The sequence below is a fragment of the Capricornis sumatraensis genome, chromosome X (assembly GCF_032405125.1).
Source record: "Capricornis sumatraensis isolate serow.1 chromosome X, serow.2, whole genome shotgun sequence".
Taxonomy (NCBI): Eukaryota; Metazoa; Chordata; class Mammalia; order Artiodactyla; family Bovidae; genus Capricornis; species Capricornis sumatraensis.
The window spans coordinates 22,968,275-22,978,509 of record NC_091092.1 but is presented as its reverse complement, the minus strand read 5'-3'; positions in this window follow the sequence as shown (position 1 = coordinate 22,978,509).

The window sequence follows — 10,235 nt, the reverse complement described above, 5'->3', positions numbered from 1 at the left end:
TTTTCACTTTGAGAAGAGTGAAAGCAAAAACACATTACACCTAAGGTAGGGGGTGTGGCAAACCAAAGTCAAATAGGCAGCCATAGTAAACAATCTATATCGCAGCATAATAAATGAAATGGAGAATAGAAGAACCACAGAGGTACTCAACAAATGAAAATTTCATTGTTTAGAAAGGTCAGTAAGTTGACACAACTTTCGTGATATTGTTCAAGGGAGGAAGAAGACCCAAATCACTAAAATGAGGAATAGAAAAGGAAAAATTACTACCAACTTTAGAGGAATAAACATAATTGTAAAGGAATACCATGGCACTATTTAGAAAATTTAGATGAAATGGAAAAATTTCTAGAAATACACAAATGACTGAAATTGACTCAAGAAGAAACTGAAAATCTGAATAGCAAAGAGAGAGAATTATTCATTTTTAAACTTCCTGCCCAACCCACCTCACAAAAGTCCCACTACCATACCTAGACCCAGATAGCCTCACTGCTGAATTCTACCAAATATTTAAACTAAAAGTCATGCCAATTCTCCACACATGCATTCTAAATGTATCCGTAGAAGTGGAAAGGGACATTTCCCAGCTCGTTCAGTGAGGCAGTATTACTCGAATGCCAAAACTAGAGGACAGTTGTAAAATTCTCCTCAACTTTGCTCCATCCAGTGTTTGCTCATGAAGCAAACACTTTGCTCATGAAGAATATCATGTTTTGCATCTTTGACAGGAAAATGATGGAAATGATACTGTGTTCAGATCATCTCATTCTATCAAGTGGTTCATGATTTCAGTGTGTCCCAATATTGATGACGTTCACTTGGATCACTTGATTAAAGTGGTTGCTGTCAAGCTTCTCCACTGTCAAGTTACTCTCCCCTATCTTGTAATTGAAACATTCTTTTGTGTTTTAAAGTATATATACATATATATAATTCCTCTCCAAAATTTAGATTTATTAACTTAATTCAATCTATTTGATTAATAACCTCTTATTTTACTAAGGGAGTCATGACTTGTCACTATCTTTATTTATATTGATGTTCATATCGTTCCAGCCTCGGACGGGACAGTGGGAACCTCCTTAAGCCAGGCTCTCTGTCCTTTGGACATCTTCCCATCATTCTTTGAACAATTTGATGCTTTTGGTACAAGGTATTCCAGGCTCATCTTGTACTTTCCCTGACCTTGCCATGGAATTAACAATTTCTCCCAGAAATCCCAAAAAGTTTTAGTGGAAAATGGAATTTAGAATCCAATATATGAGACTCATTATTTCTCAGTTCCTCTCATTGGACAGAGTCTGGGAAGTGTACATGTGCGTGTGCATGCCTTTGTGTGAGTATCCTCCCTCCATAACTCTGGCTCTGATATCACAAAACTCTGGATTGTCCCCAACCCATGTGCCTTTCTCAACATATTCAGACTCTGACACCCACTCCAGGCAACCATTTTATAAACCTACTCCCCTTACCCTGCTTGGGCTTTGATACTCTGCAACGGGATACCCCCACGTTCAGATACTCCCCTTGTTCCACTCAGCCTCTAACTGCCCACACAGGGCTGCCCACTTCGGTGCATGGATGCCCTCCTCCTCTTGCTTAGCCTCTGATCTTCTACACAAATCTGCCTCCTCCATGTGCATTTCCACTCCTCTGGACTTAGGCTTTTACTCTGCATGCCTGGCAAGCGTCCTATTCGATATCCTCTGGATAAACTGACTCTTGTGGCAGGCTTCTCTGCTCTGTGAAGGCCTCTTAATCCCACTTTGGCCCTGACTGCCCATGATACGTCCTGGGATGGATATCCTTTTTTCCCTGTTCAAGTTCTCACATATCATGCTACATAGCCCCCTTCCCCGTTCTTGTGGACCTTATTGTTTCACCCTATTTGAGTTCTGATGCCCCATACTAGGCTACGTTGTCTGCATGGATATCCTCTTCACCCCTGCCATCTCGTCTGGCCCACTATGGCACCATGACCCCCTATCTTGGATGCCTGTCTTGAAAGACCTCACTGAACTGCTTTTTGAAGAGTTGCTTTATACTTTGGGGTATAATCCCAAAGGATGACTTACTTAATTTATTGCATTGCTCATTCTGTTCTAGCTTTTGCCATCGGAAGCTCATTCTTGTCTTCTTTGACATAGCGCCATTACTGTGGGCCTTTTTTTTTTTTTTTCCACTTCCCTTTTGATACGATAAGGTCCCCCAGACTCCTCTTCTATATTTCTTCTCTGAGCCCTGTAATCAGCAATTTCTCCTAGAAGCCTCGTTCCTTTCCTTGGAAAAAGTATTGGGAACCAAAATCTGTGCTTATTTCCACATCATTGTTTCTTTCAGATTTGGGGAGTATCATTTCTCTTAGAGTCTTTCAGCTCACAGAACAGAGAAATACATGCATGTATACTCATGTGCCATCTATTTAACAGTTTAATTCACGTATGCATGTGTAACTGTACCAAGATTGTTAACCTGTACCCCTACGAGAAATAACACTATCAACTAGATTACAGTGCTTTTATCTTTTGCTTTCAGTCTTGCAAACGCCGTTCATTTCCAAAGTTACTTAAGTCAGGGAGTCTGATTGAGGTAGTTTTAAATATTTGCAATAATATAACTAGATTGTTTAGTCAAGTTTCGTATTCCATTCTTGATGTCAAAATGTGTGTTTTTTCTTTTTTAATATGCATACATAGATTCTCTCCATATGCTGTAAGATTCTAAGGCTTTTGACAATTAGGCAGTGCCATCTATTTACCATAACATCATACAGAAAAGTTTCACTGCCCTAAAACATCCTCTATGCCTGGAGAAGAAAATGGCAACCCACTCCAGTATTCTTGCCTGGGAAATCCCAGGGACAGAGGAGCCTGAAAGGCTACAGTCCTTGAGGTCTCAATGAGTCACTCATGACTTAGCAACTGAGCACAGTCATTTTTAGAAACAGTGAAGGCCACACAAAACACATCCTTGGCTCCTAGTGTGTGGCCTCTCCTTTACTATCTTTCTTTCCCACTTGGCCCTCTGCTCCACAGGGCCACATGCCCATGGGTCTGCTCTGCTCACCCAGTGTCTGGATCTAACCAATGGAAAAATAAAAATGAAAGATGGACCTATCCTCCCAGTAGAACACCAGGTTCAGAAAGAATACACTGGCAAGGAGGTGGCATTCTGTCATCCCCCAACTCTTTTGCAACTACCAGCTGGAAATGTCGCCATCTTCCTTTAAGCCCTACTACCAGTTGACCCCTGCGAGCCTCCTTATCCTCTGCCCTGAAGTCATCACAATGGGCACATGAGTTCTGGCTGGGGCGGGGCCCTCTGTGACATCAGCAAGGGCCCAGCCCTGGCTGGTCCTCAGTCTCCTGGTGCCAGGGCAGACCAGCACACCAGGAGCCATTTCCTCTCGGCTCACCATGTGGTCCCTCAAATCGTTCCTGTGCTTTTCCATGGGTGTTACCTGTGTCTACGCCTTAATGTTTACTACTCTGAGAGAGAAAGCGGAAGAAATCCAGGGGAAGATGCTCTGGGGAGGGCACTTTTTAATTCGGCAGAGTCTACAAGAGCATGCCTGACACTGGCTTGAGATCACGTTGCTCTGGCTTTTCTTCATTGTGCTGATGTACGTGACAGTGAAGTGGGCAGGAGAGAGTGGTGAGAGTAAGTGCACACTCCTGCTGCCCATCATTGGGCTCTCTCAGAAGGAGAAAGGAAAAGTCTTCCTCTGAAGAAGACTACATGTTCCATACCTCAACCCTGCTCGAGATGTACCTTGTGAAATTTGTGTCCAGTCTGCGGAATCTGAAACTCACCACGTCGACCGGTGATAACCTCAACCCCCTCAGTGAGGAGGTTCCTGAAGACCTATGAGCTCTGGGGCAATGAAGAATCCGCCTGAGTGGATTTGTGAGTCAAAGTAAGAGAGGAATTGTTGAGCGTTGACATACCTTAGCCAAACTAGTAAAACTATTCTGGAGCAAAAGGAAAAAGCCTCTGATATTTTTTATTCGCTCTGTACTTTTACCTTTTCCAGAATGTCATATAATTCGCAGCATGCAGTGTATAATCTTTTCCAGACTAGCTTATTTTACTTAATAACATTCATTCAGGTTTCATTCATTTCTTTTTGCCATTTGATAGCTCATTTCATTTTATTCCTGAATAGTATTCTGTTAGGTTGATGTACGGTAGTTTGTTTATCCAGTTGTCTATTAAAGGACACTTTGATTGCTTCCAATTTGTGTGCGTGTGTGTGTGTGAGAGAGAGAGAGTATGAATTAAGCTGTAATAAAACTCATGTGCATATTTTTGTGTGGGCAGTAGCTATCACATCACTTACTGAACTATCTAGGGGCATAATTGTTAAACTATGTGGTGTGACAACATTTAGCACTGTAAGATATTGCTTCCAAATGGCATTCCCACTAACAACGAATGAGCGTTCCTATTGTCCCTCTTTGCCGGTAAATCGTTTTTCAGATTTTTGTATTTGACCATTCCAATAAGTCTGTAGTTGTATCTCATTGTTCTAATGTCACCAGTCTACTCTGAAAAGTTATCTTATTTCCATATTTCCATTGTATTTTATTACCATAAATTCTTCAGGTGTTTCATTTTTAACCTGAGGTTTAAAAAGATCTTCTGCTCAGCAAAACTTTTGCCTCTGTTTATGCCATCAGTCATTACTTTCTTTAATCAGTCCTCTAATAATTTTTTCATGAAGGACTCATACATTGAAATCACGTATATTAGAAAACAAAATAGTTTTAATTGACCAACACCGAGCACATTTTCTTTTCCTGAGTATTGCTGTGTCCACTATTCTTTAGTGCTTCCACACAAAACTTTAAGTTCAGCATCAACTTCTCCCCATTGTTGTTGGTTTTTTTATTTGTTTGTTTGTTTTGATTCTCTTCTATACTTACTAGATGTTAACCAAGTCTGTGTTTGTACAAGTTGCAGTTGCAGTTTTGCATGTATCGTGAAATTTTATGACAAGTGTATGTGTATTTTATATGAATCTTCACTTGATTATGTGTGTTCTTCATAATGTTTTGAAAAGCTATATGCTCATTATTCCAGTTTTTAACAGTCTGTGCCTCTTCTCCATTGAGATTCAAATGAATCTGTTTACATAATGTTTGAAACAGAGAGCAATCATAAAATGTGTTGGTATAGTTATTGAAGAAAATATATTTCCATAGTAACAGTAACTAAATGGTTTGCTATTTGATAGCAAAATTAATTTTCTCTCAGTGTATTTTGTAACCATGAAAGCCAAAATGTTCTTGCATATAGTCTATAAACAGAGAAGATAAGTTAGTAAGCACCTCAAAAGAACATAGATTTACAGAAAATCTAATGTTCTGTTTTAACTGGCTCAACTTACTCTCTTGTTATAGTTCAGTTATCCACAGTCTTGTTTTCGTGTCAGCAAAGAGAATATGCTAGTTCTCTTTGGGGGGAAGATATTTTAATCAACATTTTCATATGCTTTTGATTTTCCAGAGAAGAGAAATCTTTAGATACTTGTTTTCGAGTTTCTGGTACTGTGCCTGATGAATATTTTTTCTATTTAATATGTTATCATTAGTAAAATGTGCATCCTGTTTACGTCCAACACTGATTTAAAGTTGGATTGGCATCACCAACTCCATGGACATGAATTTCAGCAAGCTCCGGGAGATGGAGAAGGACAGGAAAGCCTGGCGTGCGTGGATCGCAAAAAATTTATGGGTCACAAAAAATTAGACACGACTGAGCGACTGAAACGATCCTATTAAGTACAATCATTACAAATTTTCAAAATAATATGTAGTCCTCAAATAAGACCTGATGACAACATTTGTCACAGGTATTTTGTCCTAAATTCACCTGGTAATTTGTTGTAGCCATCAGTTTTGGTAATTTGTTTTCTATGAAGGAATGTTAAATTGCACATAATTTAATGACTGAATGTGGATTTGGAATGAGGCATTCTCTCAGTTACTCTCTACAGAAATGAGTCTTTAGGGGCTAGTGTTAATGAATACCCATGTACCCAGTATAGTTAGGCCATGCGATATCAGAACATTGGAGCTTAAAGCCGAGAAAGTTTTATTGCAGGGCTATGAAAGGAGATGGGTGGCATATGGCTTTAAAAATCCTGAGCTCCCCAAGAGTTTTCAGCAAAACGCACTTCTGGGAGAGGTGAGGGAGAGGTGTGGTTAACTGTTGCAAACGTCTCCCTGTCAGATCCCCCGCTACTGAAATAAGGTCACGGTGAGGTAACAGTGTTCATGTAAGCCTCTGCTGCTGCTGCTGCTAAGTCGCTTGAGTCATGTCTGACTCTGTGCGACCCCTTAGACAGCAGCCCACCAGGCTCCCCCGTCCCTGGGATTCTCCATGCAAGAACACTGGAGTGGAGTGGGTTGCCATTTCCTTCTCTAATGCATGAAAGTGAAAGGTGAAAGTGAAGTCGCTCAGTAATGTCAAACTCTTAGCGACCCCATGGACTGCAGCCTACCAGGCTTCTCCGTCCATGGGATTTTCCAGGCAAGAGTACTTGAGTGAGGTGCCATTGCCTTCTCCCATGGAAACCTCTAGCGAAACAAATATTATTCCCTATGTTGAAAAAAAAAAAAAAACACTTCCAAGCTTGACTTTCACACTCCAAGGTCCTGTTTAGGAGGAGGGGGTCCCTGGGCCGGCTGGTTATCCTGACTGGGAGCATTCATCCAGCACCCAGTCTTGATCCTCCCACCAGTGGCCAGTCCCAGCTGAAGAGGCAGCTCTCAGTCTCTGGGCCCTCCTCTTACCATGGTCCCATACCTTGCCCAAACATCTTCAATGAGGGAGCCAGGTGTCCAGCATGCAGCTGGCCCTCAGTCTCCTCAGTCTACCCAGCAGGCGGGGGCTGGGTCCTGTAGACTGATTCATGCAGAAGCCACAACCGTTTGGTCATGGAGGTGGGGATGGGAGAGCTCGGCTATTGCTCTGAACCTGGGGCCAGGCCAGTGAGTGGCTCTAGCAAGCAGCTCTGGGCCACTGCAAGACACAGCCTTTAGCCTATCCTCAGGTGCCCTGGCTTGCTCCCCAGCCCAAGGCCAGAGGACCTGGAGGGCCCTGGGCAAAGCCTGCAATATATCTTTAACTAAAGTCTTCTGAAAGCCTGACTCTGGTGGAGCTGGATTTCGAACTTCACTAATGGACCTGAGCTCAGTGTGCAGCTCCATATTTCTTCTGCCCTCTTACAGTATCTTCTTTGGTGAGATTATTCAACGTATGACTAAAGTTGGTACCTTGGACCACCATGGTCCATTTCCGCTAGTCCTCGATAACCACATTCAACTCTCTGTTTCTATCATACCTGAGTGATAACTAAAAATATATAACTAAAAATATCACGTGATGAGAAAGTTTTCGTCTTCCTCCAGCTGAAATATTTTCCTTAGCGTAATGTCCCTAAAGACATTGCAAATGGGGGAACCATTTATTTATTCACTGCTGGAGGTACAGTTGCATTGCAACATTTTAAAATCAATGTTTATTTGAGTATAGTTCCTTTACATTGTTGTATTAGTTTCTGCTGTACATCAGTGTGAATCAATTATATGCTTACATAGATCCCTTCACGTTGGATTGTCTTCCCATTTGTGTCACCACAGAGCACTGAGTAGAGTTCCTTGTGCTTTCCTTTCTTATTTTGTCAGTAATTTAAATTGATTTCTTTAACTGGAGGATGATTACTATACAACATTGTGATGGTTTTTGCCACACATCAAGCTTAGTGAGCCATAGGTACACATGTGTCCAACATATCCTTAAGCCCACCCCACATCCCTCCCCACCCTATTCCTCTGGGTTCTTCCAGATCACTGGCTTTGGATGCCCTGGTTCATGCATATGTACACCTGAAGGATGATTTTCCTGCATGAAATATGTGTTTTCTATGTTTCACATATGAAAATATGGGTGCAGAGTTTTCTATGTGAAATACGAAATCTGCATTTCACTTTTGAAAATCTAGTTGTATACGTTTGGTCATGATACATGGCGTATGGGATGTTACACATCTGGATGTCTGTGTACACTTTTTCCTACGTGAATATGGAATTGTGTATATCTCACATAGGACAATTTGAGCATACATCTTCCTCCTTGAAGTATGGAATTTTATATATTTTCCATATGAAAATCTCCGTTAAGATCTTCTGACATGAGGCATATTCTCAATAGTTCAAATATGAAAGCATGATGCAAATTTTCACTCGTGAAAGAGAAACGTTGCACATTTCAAAAATGAAAATCTAGGTACAGATCATCGTACCTGAAATTTGGTATATTCTATATTTCACACAAAGACATTTGGGCGCAGATTTCCTTGATCTACATATGCAATACTCTATTATTTCTCATAGGAATATATGAGCAGTGTTGTTTCTGCACTAAATATATGTAATTCTCTATAGTTCACATTTGAAAATCTAGGCACACATTGTCCTGCATGATATATGGAATAGACTCTATGAAAATCTGGAAGAAGTCTTCACAATGGAAATATTGACTCCTTTATGTTACATTTATGAACATCTGTGAGCACGTTTTCCTACACAATATTGGAATTCTCCATGTTAAACCTTTGAATATATGGACATTCATTTTCCTACATTAAGTATGAAATTCTCTCTAAAAAACATAGGAAAATATTAGCATGGCTTTTGTGGGCATAGATTTTCAAACGTGGAATACAGAATTCTGTATGTTTCACACGTGCTAATCAGTGTGCAGATTTTCTTAAATGAAATATGGAATCTCATATATTTTACAGATGATAATTGGAACAAAGACTTTTCTGCTATACTGACATGTGGGATTCTGTATATTTCATACATGAAAATCTTAATTGAGATTTTCTGACATAAGTATCTAGTTTTCTATATTTCACATTATAAAAATCAGGGAACCGATTTTCCTACATGAATGAGGACATTTCTACACTTCACAAATAGAAATCTGTGAACAGATTTTCATACGTGTCATGTGAGATTTTTCACATTTAATATAAGTAAATCTCGGCCCAGATATTTGTACAAAAGTAAAGAAAACTGTATGCTTCATATATGAAAATATGAGTGCCAATATTCCCATATGAAATATGGAATTCTCTATGTATCATATTTGAAATAGCACCATCCATTTTCTTTGTATCACACATGAACATCTCTGCTCAAATTTTCCTAGAGGAAGTATTGAACATTATGTGTATCACATAGGAAAACCTGGGTGCCAATTTCCCCACATGCAATCTGCAATTCTGTATGCTGAAGATATCTATCAAATTCTGTGTACCAATTTTACTACATAAAATATAAAATTCTGTATATTTCAGAAATGAAAATCATTGTGACATTTTCACTCTATTAAAAATAGAATTCTCTATATGTTACATAAGAAAATTTCAATGCCAGTTTTACTACATGAAATGTTAAATGTTTTGTATTTCACGTTATTAAAATCTGTATGCAGAGTTTTTTTACATGAAATATAAAATTCTTTATACTTCCTATATGAAACCCTGGGTAGTGATTTTCTTACATTAAATATGGGATACTCTACATTTCACACATGAACATCTAGGGATTGCTTAAGATATGGAGATCCAATATGGTGTTGGTATTGCCCCTATTTCACAAGTGAAAATATCGGCACCACTGTTTCTTCATGGAATATGGAATTCTTTGCATTTCTCATACATACATCAATACAATGATTTTTCGCCATGAAATATGGAATTCCCTATATTCCCTATATCAAAATCTAGGCACTAATGCTCCTTCATAGAAGTTGGACTTTGGTATAGTTCATATTTGAAGATCAGAATGGAGAGTTTCCTATAAGAAATATGGAAATCTCTATATTTTGTATGAGAAAAGTGTTCTTCATGTACTGCCACGTGTTCCGTTTGCATTTGTGTCCCTGTCCCTTACACGTGTGTGCTTGTGTTGCGTGTGTGTGTGTGTGTGTGTGTGTGTGCATGGGTCCTGCCCACTGCAGACACAGAGATGAAGGTGACATCATCTCATGTGATGATGAGACAGTCCTGAGATGTGGAGCAACAAGAAGAGGAGGCACGAGGCGTTCACAGACTAGGGGAGACTGGTCCATGCATCTCTGTGATGCCCCTGTCCAGGACAGGAATGAGGAAAGGATGACAGGTGACAGCTCTGGACAGGGACTCTGCAAATCTGCAG